At 34.5% G+C, this 20,117-nt stretch overlaps 1 long non-coding RNA gene across 1 annotated transcript in view; it reads left to right on the forward strand.

Moving 5' to 3' along the window:
- Nucleotides 1–16,513, forward strand: part of LOC123283266 (uncharacterized) — a 68,562-nt gene extending 52,049 nt beyond the window's left edge. Inside the window, exon 3 of the long non-coding RNA XR_006523877.2 lies at nucleotides 16,258–16,513. This is a non-coding gene — a long non-coding RNA (uncharacterized lncRNA). The remainder of the gene's footprint in view (nucleotides 1–16,257) is intronic.
- Nucleotides 16,514–20,117: the final 3,604 nt, after the last annotated feature.

The following is a 20,117-nucleotide window of genomic DNA, read 5'->3' on the forward strand; positions in this document are numbered from 1 at the left end:
TAATGACTGACATTTGTATAAGATGAGGAGATAGACCAGACATTTTAGATCAAGGATAGAAGTTACTTTTTAGGGAGGCCAGGCAACAATATAATACCTGAACTATTTACACACAGTATTGTAGGAGACAGAAAAAAAAAAAAGGCAAACTACTTTTAAAGCTATCTTGTTTTAGCTGTTGTTATTTTGGCATCTTTTACAGAAGCTTCATCTGTATCTTGACTAACATGGGTAAATTATGTGAGGTAGTCATATTTTTCTTGTTGATTTGTTGATGCTTTCATAAACAAACAAAAATTCTGAATAATTCATAGAAAATCTCCCTCTCTAATTGGTGTTTGTTCTTTGACTTTCTTTATGATTCTTTTCTAAAGTACAACTTTTTGTTTTTGTTGTCAAATTTAGCATAAAAATTTCCTTTTATGGAATGTAGATTTCCTCCATAGAGTGTTTACTTTTTTAATTGCTTTGTAAGCACATATTTTTTTAAAAAGTCATCTTGGTACCCTGCACTGTACCCAAAGATCAGTGCAAGATTGATTTCAGACATAAAAGTAATAGGTAAAACATAAAGGTTTTAGAAGAAAACATAGAAAAATAACTTTTGACAGTAGTGTGATACTTTTCAATGAGAAATTAAAAGTGCTAACCTAAAGTAAAAAAATCCAAACAGATAAATTAGATATTATTAATATTAAGAACTTCTGTTCATTAGATAAAGTGAGCAAAAAAGGCAAGCACAGATCCAAAGATATTTGCATAGTTTTTGGAAAGATATTTGTATCCAGAATATCTGAAGTATTAAAAGTTAAGGTAAAGATAGACAAGCCAACAGATAAATGGACAGAAGACACGCCACTTCACAAAAGAGGAAAATCAAATGTGCAATGTGTATAAAAACATGCTCACCATCATTACTCATCAAGGAAATACAAATTAAAGCCACAGGGAGATACAACCATAGAACCACCAAAATAACTTTTAAAGCACTGACAATGTGAAAGTCTTGATGAGGATGTGGAGCAACTGAAATCCTCATAAACTTATGGGAATGTGCATTGGAAAACTATTTGGCAGAATCTACTATAGCTGAACATATAATATCCAAGAATACTATTCCCAACAGAATTGTATACATACGTTACCAAAAAAGGTACAAGAATATAGGTAATATCCAAAAATTGGAAAGATTACATTTTTATCAATAGTAGAATGGATAAATAAATGTGGATTGTTCACACAAAGAAATACTATAGAATAGTTAGTATAAATGCCATTACAGGCAACAACTGTATTAAATGATATGGATGAATCTTACAAACGTATTAAGCCATGCACCTTTACCAAAGGTGATATTGCCCCCAACAGGGTGGAAATTGGTTCTTGGAGGTGAAAAAACTGATGTACCATCTTACCACTCAAATGAATCACTGCTGCTTCTAAGGAGTAGAGTAAATGAGGGCTAGCGAGAAAGGAGGAAACTTTCTCCTTAACTTTCCCTAAAGCCAAAGATCCTGTATGATACAGAGAAAGGAAACGAATGGTTGGTTGGCTTTCCATTCTCTTAACTTGAGGCCACGCAGTAATGTAGCTTGTCCTGTCAGACAAGAGACTAAGAGATCACCAGATAAATACTTCTCCCACCTTTGCAGGTTACTTTTTGGATAGTAACTACTGCTCTTTTCTGCATCTTTCTTGGAACCATGTGAGCAGTTAATGTTTTGCTCTCTGCAGCCTCAGAGATAGGCTGGAATAGAATCTAATTATATTAAATTCAATCATAGAATGCACTCTTGGCTGATAATTCTCTGTCTATTCTTCCAAATTCAAATTATACTCAGCAACGTTGTCCAAAATATTTTAGCTCACAAAAGGTTATGCAATAAGCTCTCAGATCACAGTGTAAAAATGGCTAAATAATGTAACCTCAGAAGCATAAAAATGCCCTAAATGTGAGCATCAAGTCTCTGCTTTCTAAAGAAAGGACTAAATGAAATTTACAAGGTTTCTTCAGTTTGGAAAACACTATCTTCAGCAAACAAGCGCATACCCACTACCTCAAGTGAAAAAATATTAACGTTTTGCATATTTATTCTGATCTTTTATACTAAATGGTAAAGTTGGAGTCTCTTTCATATACTCCTACAATTCTATTACTTTATTTCTGTCCCCAGAGAAAACCATTGCCTAGAATTTGGTATGTGCTTTTCCAGTACATATTTAATAATTTAAAAAATATATATTTATCCATAAACATAATATAGCAATATACCTTATGCTTTAATTTATGTAATTTGTATAATGTTGTTGACATCTTTCAGATACTTGTGGTTTTTTTTCCATGTCAGATTAAGTTTTTAAGATGTATGTATATTGAAACATTTTGATCTACTTCATTTATATTATTTATCCATTTCTCAGGCAAAATTGAAGTCCAAAATAAAATCCTTTTCAAAGTACTAAGGGATTCAAGCCCTAAATTCTCCCCAAATCTGTTTCTTATTATTTCAATCTGCAAAACTGTCCATTGCTTTTTATCGCTTTTGTTACTATCATTGGCAGTATCATATATAATTACAAATATCATGCGTTTAGTATTTCCTATTCTCTCTCTCTCTCATTTATCCTTTCACTTTAACCTCTGAAGCAAGACAGCTAACCATCAATCTTGCTATAATCTTTTCTAGGTAGGATAGAGCTGTTACTGGGAAAAGTGGCATGTGGAGCCATGTGACACTTCTGACCAGTGGAGGACAAGTGGAAGTCATATATGTTATTTCCAGAACAATTAAGTAGAAGGGCTTTTTTTTTTGACCCTACCTAACCCCATGTTTCAGCTGAAAGCAGAGAACTCAAGGAGGCTTAGGGGATAAGAAGAGCGTTGGTCCCTGAATTACCAAGCACAGATAAGTTACATACTGTTGAGGAGGGGGACATTTCCCTCCCACCCCTCTTGAGTTCTTTTGACAGTCGAATAATGAAATTGACACAAGAGAAACAGGAGAAAAAGAAATTTTATTCTTACACATGGAGGCCCCAGTAGATTTTGGGACCTGAAGAAATGACCAAAGCAAGCAGCTTTTATACTTATTAGACAAAGAAACAATAAATTTGTGAGGAATTGACAGGACAAAAGAGAATTAGGCTTGGGGGCTTAATTAGCAGGGAATCTAAGCAGAGTTTGGGCTTGAGGTGGTCAATTAGTTTAAAAATCAGGAAGTTTGTTTACACAGGATTCTCAGCCCTGAATTCCCCAGCTCTGGAGATAGAATGTCTCAGTCATCAGCTGTGTGGAAAGCCTTTCACAGTGGGGATTTATTTCCTGCTTTGGGGGGGCAGAGAGGGGAGGGTCAGGGTGACATTTTTGCATGGACTGCTTCTCAAGTAATTTAATTCAAAATAATCAATATGCCATTGTGCAATATTTTGGGCCTGCCTGCCATGGGCCCCAACAATTCTGCCACACAGCACCCACAGTTGACTACTATATGAGTGAGAAATAAACTTTTATTGTATTAAAGCACAGAAATGTGAGTATGCGTTTGTTACAAAGGATAGCATTATGTTAACCACAATACTCGTCTATACAAAGCACCCAAGGATAAGTAAATCACTTTACCCTGCTGATTATTTCAACCATCTTAACATAGCCCACACACTCCCACAATATTTCCTACTTGAAACTCCCGGTTATAAGATAAATAAGTTCTGGAGATGAATGTACAGCATGGTGACTGTGGTTAACAATACTGTACTGTAGACCTGAATGTTGCTAAGAGAGTAGATCTGAAAAGTTCTCACTACAAGAAAAAAATTTGTAACTATGTGAGGTGATGGACGTTAACTAAACTTGTGGTAATCACTTTGCAATATATACATATATCAAATCATTATGTTGTACACCTGTGATATTGCAATTTACGAGAAATAAATATTTGGTCATTCTGATGACCAAAATATATTTCTCATATGTATTTGATCTTCATCCATAGTCCTGGCTCACAGCTCCCCAAACCCTCGGAATTTCCAGAGACATAAGAGCAATGCGAGCAGCTTTTGTTATAATATTTGTTGTCTTGTTTTTGCTTCCTGAAAACACTTCAGAGCCATAAAGATGAAATGAGTATCTTCTTATTCGTAACAAGCCCTTTCCACCATGACTGAGTTTACGTTAATGAGGTGACTTTTGGAAAGCACCTAAGGATGGGGGCTAGTCGCCAGGGAACAAAACATGAATAGAGGATTGGAAATTTCAGTCCCACCCTCTGATTTCTGGGGAGAGAAAAGGGGCTGGTGGTTGAATCAATCACCAATGGCCAATGATTTAATCAATTATGCTTACGTAATGAAGCCTTCATAAAAATCCAAAAGGATTGGGTTCAGAGGGTTTCCAGGCTGGGGAAACAGAACGCTTCCACATGCAACTGTGCTGGGCCCCAAGCTCCATGAGAGCAGAAGCTACTTTGTTCAAGATCTCGTCCTATCTCTCTCTTCTTCTGGCTGTTCATTCGTATCCTTTAATATTGTTTGTAATAAATTGGTAATCTAGTGAGTAAACAGGTTTCCTGAGTTCTGTGATCCATTCTAGCAAATTAATTGAACCCAAGGAGGGGGTCACGGGAACCTCTGATTTATAGCCTGTCCATTAGAAGTACAGGTAACAACCTGGACTTGCAGCTGGCATCTGAAGCAGAGGGCAGTCTTGAGGGGCGGAGCCCTTAACATGTGGGATCAGACACTATCTCCAGGTAGCTAGTGTCAGAATTGAGTTAATTATAGGACCCCCAACCAAACAAGCCCAAGAACTGCTTGTTGAAATTGGGTCACATAACCCTTTTAACACCTTAAACTTACACAATGTCAATTATATCTTAACACAACTGGGAAAAAAATCTAGTACTACAGCCTACCCTATTTGACAGTAGTCACCAGATTCTCTTAGACAGATTTAAGTGTTCCTTCTAGATACTTCTCAAAGCATCGTTTTGTTGAAAATGCCCCTACTTTCTCCCATATAGACTTTGAGCTTCATAAGTATTAGCACTGTTTACTGGTATCTTCCCAGGGCCCGGGTTGCTTCATAAGTATCTGCACAAAAATGAATAAATGTGTGGTCCTAAGACAGATAGTAGAACTCTATTTTATTTTTTTACAGAGACAGTTAAATAATGTGTGGAGAGATATTTTTAACAGACTTTATTAAAAAATAAGACAGTATTGCTAGAAAATAAGTGCCTTAGATATTTTTATAGACACTGATTAGGATCAAAATGATACATTTAGCCTAATTAGAATGAATCTCTCTAATTATTTTAAGGGTAAAGCCAAATATACAAGTTTACTAGCCATTTGAGATCCACACAAATTCTTTCAGTGGCAAGGAGAGAAATGTTATTACACTAACTTATGAAAAGTGTCAGACAGTGCAATTCTAAAGGAAACATAGCTGAAAAGACAAAAGCACGTGTCAGTTAATTTATTTTTCATCCTCTATTCTTTATGTTTATTTTTATAGTTTCAAAATATTTCTAACTGAAATTTCTTAAAATTATTAGAAATAATGGATGGTTTGTTTAGAATCAGTTACAAATAGCATCCAGTATTTGGAAACTTTGGCAAGAAATCTAATTTATTCAGATTTTCTCTGCAATAAGCCCTTAAAACCCTATTGTGTAGTAAACATTTGTGATTGTAGTTGTTATTTGAGCTACTCAGTGTCTGCTCTCACTTCTAGAGGCAGCCGCCGGAAAGACAATTTCTTCTTCCTTCTTGCTTGCATCCTTGGCTAGAGTATCATTAACATTCATGATCTGTCCCGAGACAAGATGTAGGCATTCAAACCCAGCGACACCTGCTCCACTCTATCAGGACTTTGGATCGTAAGCTGAGTGACATAGATCTGGGGGGGGAGGGGAGCTGATTGACCAAGGCAGCAGCAGAAGACTGTCGACTTGTTCTTGCTCCCTCAACATTTAGGGCTGCATTTGTTCCTGCCTTGTCTCAGCCAAGGTCTTAGTTCTTCCTTCAATGGGTTCTGCTTTCTCTCAAGTTAGCTGGAATAGGGCTCTGTAAATTGCAATTAAAGCATCATGAAAGCGTGTTACAATGATTTGGTTTCTGCATTACTCCAACACCTTTGGATCATTTTCTTAGTCCAACTTGAATAACATGACTAACATGTCAGACTCTTTTCAAACAGGAAACAAGCAAACCACATGGCAGCTGATTCCAGATCTCGTGTGCATGGATTTTAGAAGTGATTTACTACATATGGCAAATAAAATCATTATAAGAATGCTCAGGGACCGGCCTGTGGCACAGCAGTTGAGTTCACACGTTCCGCTTTGGCGGCCCGGGGTTCGCCAGTTTGGATGCCCCGTGTGGACATGGCACTGCTTGGCAAGCCATGCTGTGGTAGGCATCCCACATATAAAGTGGAGGAAGATGGGCATGGATGTTAGCTCAGGGCCAGTCTTCCTCAGCAAAAAAAAAGAGGAGGATTTGTGGCAGATGTTAGCTCAGGGCTAATCTTCCTCAAAAAAAAAAAAAAGAATGCTGAATGAATGTTTCTAGAAGTTCATACTTTTTAAAGACTTTTCATTTTTATTATCTTATTGAATCCTCATAAGAACTCTCTGAAGTAGATAGGAAAGGAAAGATTACTCCCATCTTTAAGGGAGGAAATTAAGTTTGAAGAAGAAAAAGGGACACCAAAGAGACATTGAGTTAAAGGAAGATGTCATTTAAATAAAATCATTTTGCATATCAAGTCTAAAAGTACATTGAGAAACCACATCTAGGGAAGTCTTTTATTGTAATGTAATTATCTCATGTGTAAGAAGTCATCCTGCTTAAAAAAAGGCTGGTCTTTCAGTTCAATATCTGATCCCTCATTCCTTCATTCTTCAATAAGCCCTATTCTTACTACTCTAGCTACCAATCTTTCCTGTATAAGATCTGATAGTAACTTTCTATTCAATTAACGTATAGGGATGTATGGTATCATTCTGACTCAAAGATATCATTTCACCCTCTTTGGGGTCATGAACTTCTGCACTAAAGAGATCGGGCATGGGAAATAGGAACCCTTATTTTCTGAAGTCCATAATACCTACGTAACCAGAAAAAATTATAGAATACAATCCAAGGATTGAAAAATAATCTTTCAAGATTTATCTACTTTTAAAACTCTTTTACAAATTTCTGTATATCCACACACATCTATATATGTATATATATATGTATATGCATACATTCTTATATCTTAGAAATAGATTCAATCTTTATTACTAAAACGTCTGGAAAATAATATTTCATAACAATTACAGGTTAAAATACTCCCCTTTTTATGGCTTAAGACCATTCTTAAATTATTCCTCAATTTCCTTTTCTCCAGGCTAAATTACCCTTTCTAGTTTAAATTTTTATCTCATAGATCTTGTTTTTAAACCTTTAATCATCTCCTTTGTTCAACTCCTGCCACGCTAACTACACCTATTAGATTTCCATCAATTTCTTCATTTGGGTGCCCAGTGAATGCAAAGAACTCTACAAAGTGTCTTTCATCCATATTCTTGTGACTTCAGCCAAGTACAGAAATTCTGATACAAATTTAAATAGCATTCATATTCTGTATTAGAGGTTAAAAGATGAGTCCAGTGAAGGATTGACTTCATCTGATAAAATCCTGCCCCCACTATGGATTTTTATGTTAATGATTTGATCATTCAGAAAATATCTTCTTGTCAGATTGTGCATGCTCATAGCATCTATGACTTCTAGGTTTACATGACAATACTTTAAACATCTTCCTTTCACAAGCATAAAAATAAGAGAAGAAAAAGTTCTACAATTTACACTGGATCTCTATTTAATTTGTCTGTTTTCACTTCTAAACTAACAACAACAACAAAAAGTTAAACCATCAAACTGTTGTTTTGCTTTCACTGACAACTATTTTTTTAACAGACTCACGCATTTTGACTTAAACATTAGTCTAAGTAGTCAAGTTTGTGTCATTAGACTTATACTTTAATTCCATTTGTTTGAAGCAAGAAATTCAAGGGTCCATGTTTCAGCTTTCGAGATCATCTGTCCTCCCTCCAGTCTATTTCCCTTTCCCATTCTCAATCTGAGATAACCAACTAATGCTACCGGGCAAGTAGTTGCTAGTAAAATCACCTTCCACATATTTCAAAGGAAGGACTGTTCAACACCTTGTCTACTATACCTACCTTGGTGGTACCTCATCCAGAACTATAACTACTCACCCTCTGGAACCTGGGGTGATGAATCTACTCCCCACAGCTGTGTAACGTGTCTAAGTCACATCACCACTTGGATCCTCAGTTTTCTCATCATGTATATTTAGCTTCCAAGTTGGACTAGTGTGCAGATTAAACACAAAATTTTGTACATAACATCATTTGCACACTGCCTAGCATACAGTAAGTACTGCCAAAATGGATGCTATTAAAATATAAGGTATCTATTAATGCTATTAATTCATAAAATCAAGACATACAAGCATAGTTGGGCAACACTAATTACTATATATGATAATCCCCAAGTCAGTGGATTAAATAATAGAAGTTTATTTATCACATTTAAAACTTATTTGAATATTAAGCTAAATGAACTTTTTTATTCTATGAAAGTAAAACCATAGTGGAAAATACAGAAATATCAAAGAGCACATGGATCCCTTCTTATGAAAATAATTTAAAATTTAAAATCTTATTTGGCTATTAGATGTGAAATTGACCATTGCATATTTAAAAGGAACTGCTTCAAAGAAAGGAGCATGAAAATAGAAGTAAAAAATTTCAAAATCCTAAATCTAATAATAAACTTATCTACCCTGAAGCTGACCTAACACTCATGATTATTTAAGTTCTTAATACATTACAATATTAAACTGCATTTTCAGAGTTTGAGGACACACATAGGAAACTAGTAGAAAACATACTGTAATTTGCTTCAGATGTTAGAAGAGTACTGTATGCCTTCTCTAATTGCAATCCTCTCCCTTGTAACAGCATTAACTTAAAAATCATTTCTAAATTGTTCTTATTCTACAAAAATACCCATGAAAAGGATGAAGATGATTAAATCTTGAAATGCCTTTCTCCTACTAAGATAATCTCCTGTTTAAGATAGTTAATTACAGATGTATTTTCAGCTGTAAACTAAGGATTCAGGCAAGTGGTTTTGCCCAGTTCTTTGAAAAGCCAACATTCTTGTTTTCGGTTTTTGGGAAGCAATCATGTATTTTTATTCTTAAAAATTAAGACATGAGATGTACAAAACCCAAAACTATATGTTTATTATTGAAAGAGTCATTCATATATTGGTAGGTCAACTAAGATTTAGTGACTAAATGATAAAAATTTGGGTATAGATGTCACATAACTGATGAAATACAAGATTTTATAACATTTATGAATAATATGCTAAGAACACATCTTATTTTACATCAAGGACTGAACTCTTGCTATAGGGGAGAGTACTATATGTTTGGTTGAACACCAGGAGGTCTGAGTTCTAGCCCAGGTTTTTGTAGACAGCTTCTGGAATCTCAGATAGTGTGATTCTAAGCTTCAGTTTTCTAAGAAAGCTTGAGCATTTAAATGTGGAAAATAATGTAATGTGCAGTAGTTTGGTGACAGGTAAGTGAGAAAACACATATGAAAACATCAAGCACAAAATCAAGCCCATGGTAAACATTCAGCATGTATAAATTGCCCATTGCCTATTTTAATTCCCTTCCTTCTCTCTCTTTCCTTCCCTACTCCAAACCCCTTTTCAAACCTCTAGCAACTCACAACTCTATATAGTCTACGGAGACTATATAGCATCAACAGAGCATATCAGCAGAGCATAACTTTGAACAAGTTTCTGGTCTCCCTTTAAACTGAGCCTGTAGAAGGCCAATGCGTGCAGTTGCCTCCTTATATTCTGGATATTTTTGTACGTTGTCTTGTTTTCTGCTTGTATAACTGCAAAAAGTGACTTCAGTAGGAAGTGGATGTACAAATTGTGTGGAGCATAAATGATTTTCAATACAAGAACAAATGGTAATGGAACACTGGGACCTCGATGTTGGTGAAGCAAGGTGAGACAAGGATCAGTTTGAGGAATTCCTAAATATTTTAGAAATATAAACATTATTTTTCAAAAAAGAATAATTACAATTTTGTTTGACTCCTTGAATAATTAAAAAACAGTTAAAATGCAAATAACTTCAAATATTCCTGGTTTTTTATAAAATATAGGTCTTTAAAATATAAAGTATTTACAATTTGATGAAATGTTTTCACATTTTGCGCCTGCAAACAATGTTTAAAAAGCAATTAATGTTGGCTGAGCCTAAACATTTTATTAGTGCAATAAAACTTTAAATCCCCAAATTAAAAGTAGGTTTTTAAAATAATATTTAATACTAATTTTCAAACTCAAAATCAACAATGTCCTTCTTGTAATAAACATAAAATTAATGAGATAATGGGATAATAACCTAAGAGAACGTTATATTAATTTGAATATTAAAAGTAGTATGCTTAAATTTTGACTTATAATGTAAATTTGACATATAATAGAAGGAATGTTAAGTGTATATACAGTCCCTCCTCTTTATATGTCTCACTCTGCCCTATAACCATTTAGTTTCTTATATTTTACGTCCTTCTTATAAAATACATGCATTTAGTATAATTTCACACAACCACAAATGGTAATTTATTTCAGCTTACTCAACTTCATACACATAATTTCTACATGCTGTTTCTTTCATTTATTCATTATTCATTTATTCATATGTATTGATTGTCTACCATATGATTGACCATGGGCTAGTTGCTAGGAAGTCAGCATGATGATATTTGATTTCAAACCTTAGGAGCTCTTATTCTATTGGGTAAATAACTCAATACACTCTATTATAAATAAATGATAAAGGAAGATGTGAAATTAGAGTAATGAAACCAGTGTGGTGACGTCACAAGACTAGACCAAGTTAAAAGGAGCAAAGACACCAGTCCATATATATGTGAGCACTTAATAAATGTTATAGGATGCATTGCTGTGTAAATAGTGTTACAAAAACTGTATCCTAATATGTAGAGAAATAAAATTAAATACCTACCTAATTACACCGAAATAGTTGAACTTCAGATAAACTAAAGACCTAAAGATGAAAGGAAAAACTGTAAGGTAATTATATTAATATATGAGGGAACAAACCTCACCGTTATCAAAATTAATAGATTGTGAGAATTTTCAACTAAATCTGATACAGGCATATATCTAGATGTATAAAGATAATGTATCATCAACTCTTTCATATCAACAATGAAAAGATAAAAACCCAGGGTCACTACATATTCCAGGAGAATGACATAATCCACACACAAATTCAGGTGTATCATTCATTTTCTTTAAAAATCTTTATTGAGATACAGTTCACATGTCATACAATTCATCTATTTAAGGTGTACAGTTCAGTAGTTTTTAGTAAATTCACAGAGTTGTGCAACTATTTTAGATCTAATACAATCTAATTACAATCTAATTTTAGAAAATTTTTATCACCCCAAGAAGAAACCCATAACCATTAGCAGTCACTCTACATACCTCTCTCTAGCTCTGGGCTACATTTTCTGTCTCCACAGATTTGCCTATTCCATACATTTTGTAAAAATGAAATTGTACAATATGTGGTATTTTGTGACTGATTCCTTTTGACTAGCATAATATTTTCAAGTCTCATCCATGTCGTAGCAGGCATCATTTACTGCTTTCATTCCTTTTGATTGCCAGATAATAGTCCTTTGTATGGGTAAACCACATTTAGTTTACCAGTTGGTAGAACTTTAAGTTGTGTAGTGAGTTGAATAGTGTTCCCCCCAAATTCATATCCACCTGGAAACTCAGAATTTGATTTTATTTGGAAGTAGACTTTGCAAATGTAAGATAAGGTCATACTAGATTAGGGTGGGCCTCAAGAATCCACTGACTGGTGTCATTATAAGAAGAGAGGGCACAAAATATACGCAAAGGGAAGAAGTACACGTGAAGACAGAGGTGGATGGATGTGGTTTTAAGCCAATTAATGCCAAGAAATGCTGGAAACTACCAGAAGTTGGAAGATGCAAAGGATTCTTTCCTAGAACTTTCCGAGGGAGCATGACCCTGAAGACTCTTTGATTTCAGGCTTCCAGCTTCGAGAGCTGTGAGAGAATACATTTCTGCTGTTTTCAGCCACCCAGTTAGCAGGACTTCGTTACAGCAGCTCCAGGAAACTGACACATGTTGTTCACTTATTAGCCCTTATGAATAGAAAAATCGTGTGCAAAGAATAAAGGTGGACAATTCACAGAAAAAGTAAACGAAACTGCTGACAAGTTTATAACACGTTTAGCAATGAAAGAAAGAGAGCTTCACTCCACAGCTAATAGACCTGAAACGTGAAAAATGCTCAATGTTAGTGTGGACGTGTATATAAATGAACCATCAATCACTGTAGACTAGTGTAGTCATTCTGGAAAGAAATATGGCTGTACTTAGTCAAATTAGGCAAAAACAGTCCATGACCCAGAAACTCCACTCCTGAGTATACATCTCACGAAAACGTCCACACACAAAGGGACGTGTGTGAACCCAGACAGTGAGGTGCTGCTTTTAGAGATGAAGAATGGTAAGCAGTTGTTAAGTCTACTACTAGAGAATTGTGAAGTTCCATGGCTTATACAACATGTAATCCAAGGCTTACTTTGTCAGATGGTAAAACTGAGAAGCAGAACTGTAAAGTGATTTTCTCAAAGCTACCTAGCAAATGATCGGTAGAATCTAGACCCTTCTAAATCTAAATGCTCTTCAAGGGATTAGTACAGACGTGCTAAAGCATAGGTAAATCATCTTGTTTCTTTTTAAATATCTTGTTCATCATTTTGCTTATGAATAATTGATTCTGAGCATAAAAATAATATTGCTTTGAAAAATACGTATGTGGAGAAACATAAAAATGCTCTATGTGGTGATTGATTCCAACAGTAACTATTATTTAGTCCAGTTGACTGGAGGTTGAGAAAGCTACAGCTTTTTTAGAGAAAAAATTTGTGTTAGGGCGCAGACTGTCGAGAATAGTTATGTCTCCTAACCAAGGTGTAATACTCTCATAGGATAATTATTTTCTATTACGGGGTAGATTTGGTTGTGAAGGGCTATCATCAGCCTGGTTAACATTTCTGAGAGTTCTTCATATTTCTTCTGACTTCTCACTAGAGGCCGAGAATGATGACAGCGTTAACTTTTGTCATACTATTGTGATGCTTTCAGGTATATGGTGTTCTTGCTCAAAAGGACATTACAGCAATAGTTATAGAGATGAAATACACAGGAACTGCTGATAAAAAGATAAGTGATAGTGCATTGCAAGCACTTTACAATAGCACTAGCAAAATAATGGTTTGATATGAGACTGGAATTGTTGCCAAAGTGCTCCTGAATCGTAGTACACAGGAGAAAGTGTGGAATTTCAATTGGGGAAAACAATCTAAATGGAAAGAAAATTACATATTATGGAACAGTGTTAAACAAAACATCTGTAGGGAGAAAATATGAACAATGATGGGTAATGGTGTGGAAATCGATGAGTTAATGAGAATGAGAGATCAGGTGTTTTAAATAAAGTTTGAAATGGCGACTTCCCTAAACCTCTGAGAAGGACAAACTGGCAAGGTCTCAGGGTGATGAATATAAAAAGTTTAAAAGACCAGTCTAATTTCTGTAGATTTGTTACCAGGAGGAATGGACAACAATGGAGAATTTATAAGGAGGAGTTTGGGGAATGATACTACGCAAATTTCAAGTTTGGTGGAAATGCCATATGCTTGCCAGGCATTGTTCTATGTACATACATTTACACTTGTTATATTTGAAATCTGAACTTTTATCATCCAAAATATTATATCTCTTTTCATGGTATGAGTGCATGACAGTGCTGAAACAGACAACCCCAAAATCTCTTTGCCTTAAAATTAAAAAATTTATTTCTCACTCGGAGGTCAGTCCAATCAAATGTTGGCGGCCAGATTCCCCGTGGTGATTCAGGAATCCACACTCCTTCCGTCAAGTCTTCCCACTGGATTCTCTGTATCTGACTGTGACATGAATGAGGATCAGAGGCTGCCACAGGAGATTTGGCAGGTTCTATCTGGGAGGGGACAGCATTTCATCAGGAGTCCATTGACCATAGTCACATAACCTCATATAGATAGAACGTGGCTGGGAAGTGTAGAAGCACTCGTTGGTCTTTCCATAGCCAGATAAAACAGTGACCAACACAGTAATAAGTCAACTGAAAATGAGAGAAACAAATAAGAACTTGGAAAATTGCCTCAATCTGTGGCTAGGTCTTCTAGTAGAAAGATGAAATGACGCAAGTCCAAATCATTCAGACATCAACTGGGCTATAAAATTGATCACAGTCATTTGAATGGTATCATCCTCAAGAATATAGTCATGGCCATGCATATCCTTAAATTTATTGTCTTTAGTAATGGAATCTTGTTGAAAAAAATAGTTTTTTTTTTTTAAACCAAGTACTGGGGAAACAGTCAAGATTTCTCTTTCTATTTGGGTTTTTTGAGATTGCAATGACATAAATAATCCAAACTTAGCCTGATTTGATTTTTTAGTGATTCTCAAAGGATTAATTAGTGTTTGGCTTCCTTTTGAACTAAATGACCAGTAGCTTTTTATCTTTCTTCCTATTTTGGGGATATCTTACATTAATGATAACAGTCTTTCTCATAATAAGCACTCATTTCAAATTTCAAATTGGAAAATCTGTTCATTTATTATTTAAATTCATTTGCCTCTACATATTCACAAATTCTTTTCATAGTATATACATGCATTCAGTGATACCTGATAGACTATTTGTCATAGCAATAAAATCAGTTTTAAAAACTATGACATTTGACTCCTCTAGGGTTTCTAGGCTCCTGCAAAAATGACTGTTGTGGTCTTGACTCTTCCGTGCTATTGATCTGACCTTGATTCCTACATATTGTGTGCTGATCACTTAAAATGAATGACAAAGGATTATAATTCTTGCTTGGAATATTTCTTTTCATTTTATCTGTGGTATCCTTAATTTGGTTTTACTAAATTAGTTATTTGAATTCACTAAATTAGAGTGTACTTGAATTAGTTCCACTAACATATTTTGAAAAAAGATCTGCATCAACACTATAAAATCATTAAGAAGCCGCATAGCATTAACATTTTAAGTTAAAGTCTGAGAGTTTAAGTTTCTCCTTAATGATATGCCACAACTAGATACCTCAAGATGATTTATTGCCATTTAGGGGTTATGCTTTTTAACTTGCTTTCAAAAAAGTTACACTATCTTCCAGTATTCTAATAAAACATTATTTTAATAGTATTATATGGTATTAATATTGGTATTATTAGTCTTATTTTTATGACCTTTTCCAGGCTGGACCCTAAAGTTCTTTACTTGTGTCTAATTTTGTCATATTATCTGTCCATTCTAGGGTAACAGAGCTATTAAAGTGTGCATTTTAACACCACCGTTAACGTTGTCTCCTCTTTCATGTGATATTGTCTGTTTTTCCAAAGCTCTATTGTTCGAGGTTCAGCGTTGCATCTCTGTCACTCTGAAGTCTTCTCCATCTCCCCATTTGAGTTGACTATACATTCTCTGCTCTCCCAGAGAGATTATGTCTATTTTTATCATTGCACTTATTTAATTCCATCCTGTATTATAATTAGAGTTTACATGAGCATGCATTGTTACTCTCCTCTGTACCCTCTTAAACACCCATTCTATTATAAGTGGGTAGGGGCTGGCACAGTGGTGTAGCGGTTAAGTTTGCACGTTCTGCTTTGATGGCCCGGGGTTGGCCAGTCTGGATCCCGGGTGCGGACATGGCACTGTTTGGCAAGCCATGCTGTGGTAGGCATCCCATGTATAAAGTAGAGGAAGATGGGCATGGATGTTAGCTCAGGGCCAGTCTTCCTCAGCAAAAAGAGGAGGATTGGCAGCAGATGTTAGCTCAGGGCTGATCTATCCCCCGCAAAAAAAATAATAAAAATAAATTTAAAAAATTAAAAAAAAAATTGGGCAGTAAACATTAGAGCTAAAATCCTGAGTGGAACGATGGTGAAGCTCAGCAAAGAATCATTTCTGCTGTTCATAATTCTTAATGTATCTCTTTCTGTCTTTCATAGGACCTAGCATACAATTTCTGTGCATTTGGAAGTTTCTCTAATAAGAAAAACAAATTCTTGGGGCTGGCCCCGTGGCTGAGTGGTTAAGTTCACGTGCTCCGCTGCAGGCGGCCCAGTGTTTCGTTGGTTCAAATCCTGGGCACAGACATGGCACTGCTCATCAAACCATGCTGAGGCAGCGTCCCACATACCACAACTAGAAGGACCCACAATGAAGAATATACAACTATGTAGCGGGGGGCTTTGGGGAGAAAAAGGAAAATAAAATAAAATAAAATCTTAAGAAGTGTGATCTTTAAATGTCTATTTCAAAAAAAAAGAAAAACAAATTCTTATTAAATAAATGCAATAGTGAAAGGTAAAAATAAGCTTGAATATGGTTATTTTAAAGAGAATACTGACAAAAGCATCCAATAAAATCCCACGTCAATGTCTATTATCACATATTTTTGTTTGCATAGCTCCAATTGTGACATATGTGAATTGTGTAAGTCATATACGAAGTTTAAAACAAAATAATAGTGAAAAACAGAAGTAATCTTGGGCATTATTTGAATTCAAACATACCTAGAATTTAAAAGGCATGCCTTACTTTCTTTGACGAGTTTTTCCCTGACAAAGTTTTAATGTAAACTCAGTGAAAGAATGACATCAATTTACTATATACATGTTTACAATTACTGTGACATGGGGCAGAGAAATCCTCGCAGAATCCAGGTGACTCACTGAATTTCCTCAGTAAGACGAGAACAGAGATGGGGAGTCAGAAAAACTGAGACAGATAAATTTTAAGGCTGAATATTTATGAAAAGGGATCCATGCAGAGAAATAACCTCAGAAATCTGCACAGTGGTAGTAGGGTCTTTGACTGAATACCTGTCTGCACAGGTATATGGTGAGACTCTATAAGGCTAGGTACAAAAAGACAAACTGCAGAGGAACTTATAAGGTGAACAATTCCAAGGGCTCACATAGGCCTGGGAAATGTTTGAGTTTCTACCAGCCAGAGTGGGAATATCTTGTTGATACCTGGCATTCAATAGAAAGACCAGAAAGGTAACATCTCAGTAGAAGTTCCAAACTAACTTTAAAGGCTCCTCTAGACCATGGCAAGGAAGCCGAAAAACAGGCTCCTGTTTCAATTTAAAGGATTAAACAGCTTATCCAAATAAATTTAAACACTCTTTAGAAGAAGATAACAAATCCAAACATTCAAAACTGTAATATATAATATGGAGCATCCAATGAAAAGTTATTAAACTTGCAAAGAGGTAGCAACATGTGACATCTAATCAGGTGGAAACTCAGTAATTAGGAGCAGCCTCAGAAATGACAGAGGGGTGTCATTAGCAGATAAGATCTTCAACAAGCTATTATTAAAAATGTGCATCAATTTACAATTAAATATAAACATAATGAGAAAGAAAGTGGATATAGAAAACAACCAAATTGAATTTCTAGAGATAAAGAATATACAATATCTAAAAAATAATGTCACTTGGATAGATTTAAGATTATTGGTAAAAATGGAAAATGGAAAAACCACATGGGAAAGCAGGTCATGAGTTTATTATAAAATTAAACTTTCACCTCCTACAGACATTACAAAGATGTATGAAATCAATAAATTCTTTTACATGCACAAACTTTCAAAGCACTTAAGAAGAAATGAAAAAGCTAAATAGTTGTATATCTATTTAATTAACTGAATTTCCAAAAAGCTTACAGAGAAAATTACAGACACAACTGGCATCACTGGAAAATTCTCTCAAACATATAAAGAAGAAATAATACCAATTTTAAATAAATTCTACCAAAAATTAAGGAATAAAAAATACTACCCAACACATCTTATCATGTTAACATTATCTTGGTACCAGACCAGACAAAGATATTACAAAGAAAAAAAGTAAGGATAAATATCTTTCATGAAGATACATGCAATAATCAATAATGAAACATTAATACTTCGAATCAGCAATCTACTAAAAGATATTATACCATGATCAAGTAAGTTTATCCAAAAAATGCAAGGTTGATCAAACATTGTTTTAGAAATTAAGCACTGTAATTCACCACATCCGCAAGCTAAAGAAGAAAAAAATTACAATCATCTCAATAGATAGAGAAAAAGCATTAGATAAATTTCCACATCTCTCCATGATAAGAACTCCCAGCAAAAAAAAAAGGAATATAAAGGAACTTCCTCAATTTAATAAAGGGCATCTATGAAAATCCTACAGTTAGCATCATATGTAATATTAAAAGGCAGAATGATTTTTCCCTGAGATTGGAAACAAGTAAAGGGTGTCCACTATTGTCACTCCAATTCAACATTATACTGGAGATCCCAGTCAATCAAATAAGACAAGAAAAATACATAAAATGCATGAGTATTGGAAAGGAGGAAATACAGTTTTCTCTATTTGTTCATGACATGATTATCTACATAGAAAACACTAAAGAATCTAAAAAGAGCTACTAAAACTGATAAGTACGTTGGAAACATCACAATATACAAAGTCAATTTTAAAAAATCATTTGTATTTTTAATCACTAGCAAAGAAGAATTGGAAATTAAAATTTTAAAAAGTATCATCTATAATAGCAACAAATAACATGAACTATCTAGGTATAAAGCTAAAAATATGTGTAAGATTTTGCTCAAAACTATAAAACATTAATGACAGAAATAAAAGAAGTGTAAATAAGTCAAAAGACAAACTATGTTCATGAATTGGAAGATCAAATATTGTTAAGCTGTCAATTCTCCCCTAGTTGATATGTAGATTCATTGCAATCTCAATCAAAATCTCAGCAGGGTCTTCTTTTTTTTTTTTTGGTAAAAGTTAATTTTAAAATTAAAAGGAAATTGAAAAGGACTAAGAATACTCTTCCTCTCCAAAAACAAAAACCTTTGAAAAACAAGGACAAATTTCAAAAACATACCCTACCTGACTTTAAGTCTTGTTACAGTAACCAAGACAATGTAGGATTGGTGTAAAGACAGACAAACCAATGGAACAGAACAGAGGATGCAGGAATAGACCAAATATATACAGTCTAATGATTGTCTACTAAGATGTAAGATTCAAAGAGTTGCATATTATATGATTTCGTTTATGTGACATTCTGGAAAAAGCAAAACTAGGAACTTCAAACTCATCAGTGGTTGCCAGAGGTTAGAGGATAATGGAAGGGATCGATTTCAAAGAGAGAACTTTTTGGTGTGACTCAAATATTTCACATTTTGCTTGTTTTATATCTTGATTGAGTTGTGATAATTTAAGAACTGTGAACAATGATTAGATATTTGATGATGTTAACAAACGAATTATTTTTGGTTTGGGGTTGAGAGTGTGATGTGAAATTGTAGTTGTCTATAAAGGGATGCGCTTATCTTTTCTGTGTATACGTGGGTTAATTACACAAGGACTGTTAGTGTTTGGGATTTCCTTCTAAATAATCTTTTATGATTATTGGGAGGAGGAAGTGGGAGAGCTGTAGAGAAAACACATTTTTGAAACTGATGACAGATAAATGAGGGATAATTGCACCAACTATTATTGTATTTTATTGAAAATTTCCTAACTCAAATATAAGGCATAGATAGTCATTTGTTGAAAACTATTGGCCGTTCTTCCTAAATTTAAAAAGAGAATTTATCTGACTTTCATGTTCCAATAAAATTCGTAAAAATACTACCTGAGAATTAAGTTTGGTGTGGAAAAAAGGAACCCACAATATCTTATTTATTTTATAAAGACATTAGGAAGTTTCCATTATTAATGATGTGAATATGTATGTTCCTTCTCTGAAAGTGAGTGACTTTCCATCATAATGTCCTGTGATTTACCATC

The sequence above is a fragment of the Equus asinus genome, chromosome 4 (assembly GCF_041296235.1).
Source record: "Equus asinus isolate D_3611 breed Donkey chromosome 4, EquAss-T2T_v2, whole genome shotgun sequence".
Lineage (NCBI taxonomy): Eukaryota > Metazoa > Chordata > Mammalia > Perissodactyla > Equidae > Equus > Equus asinus.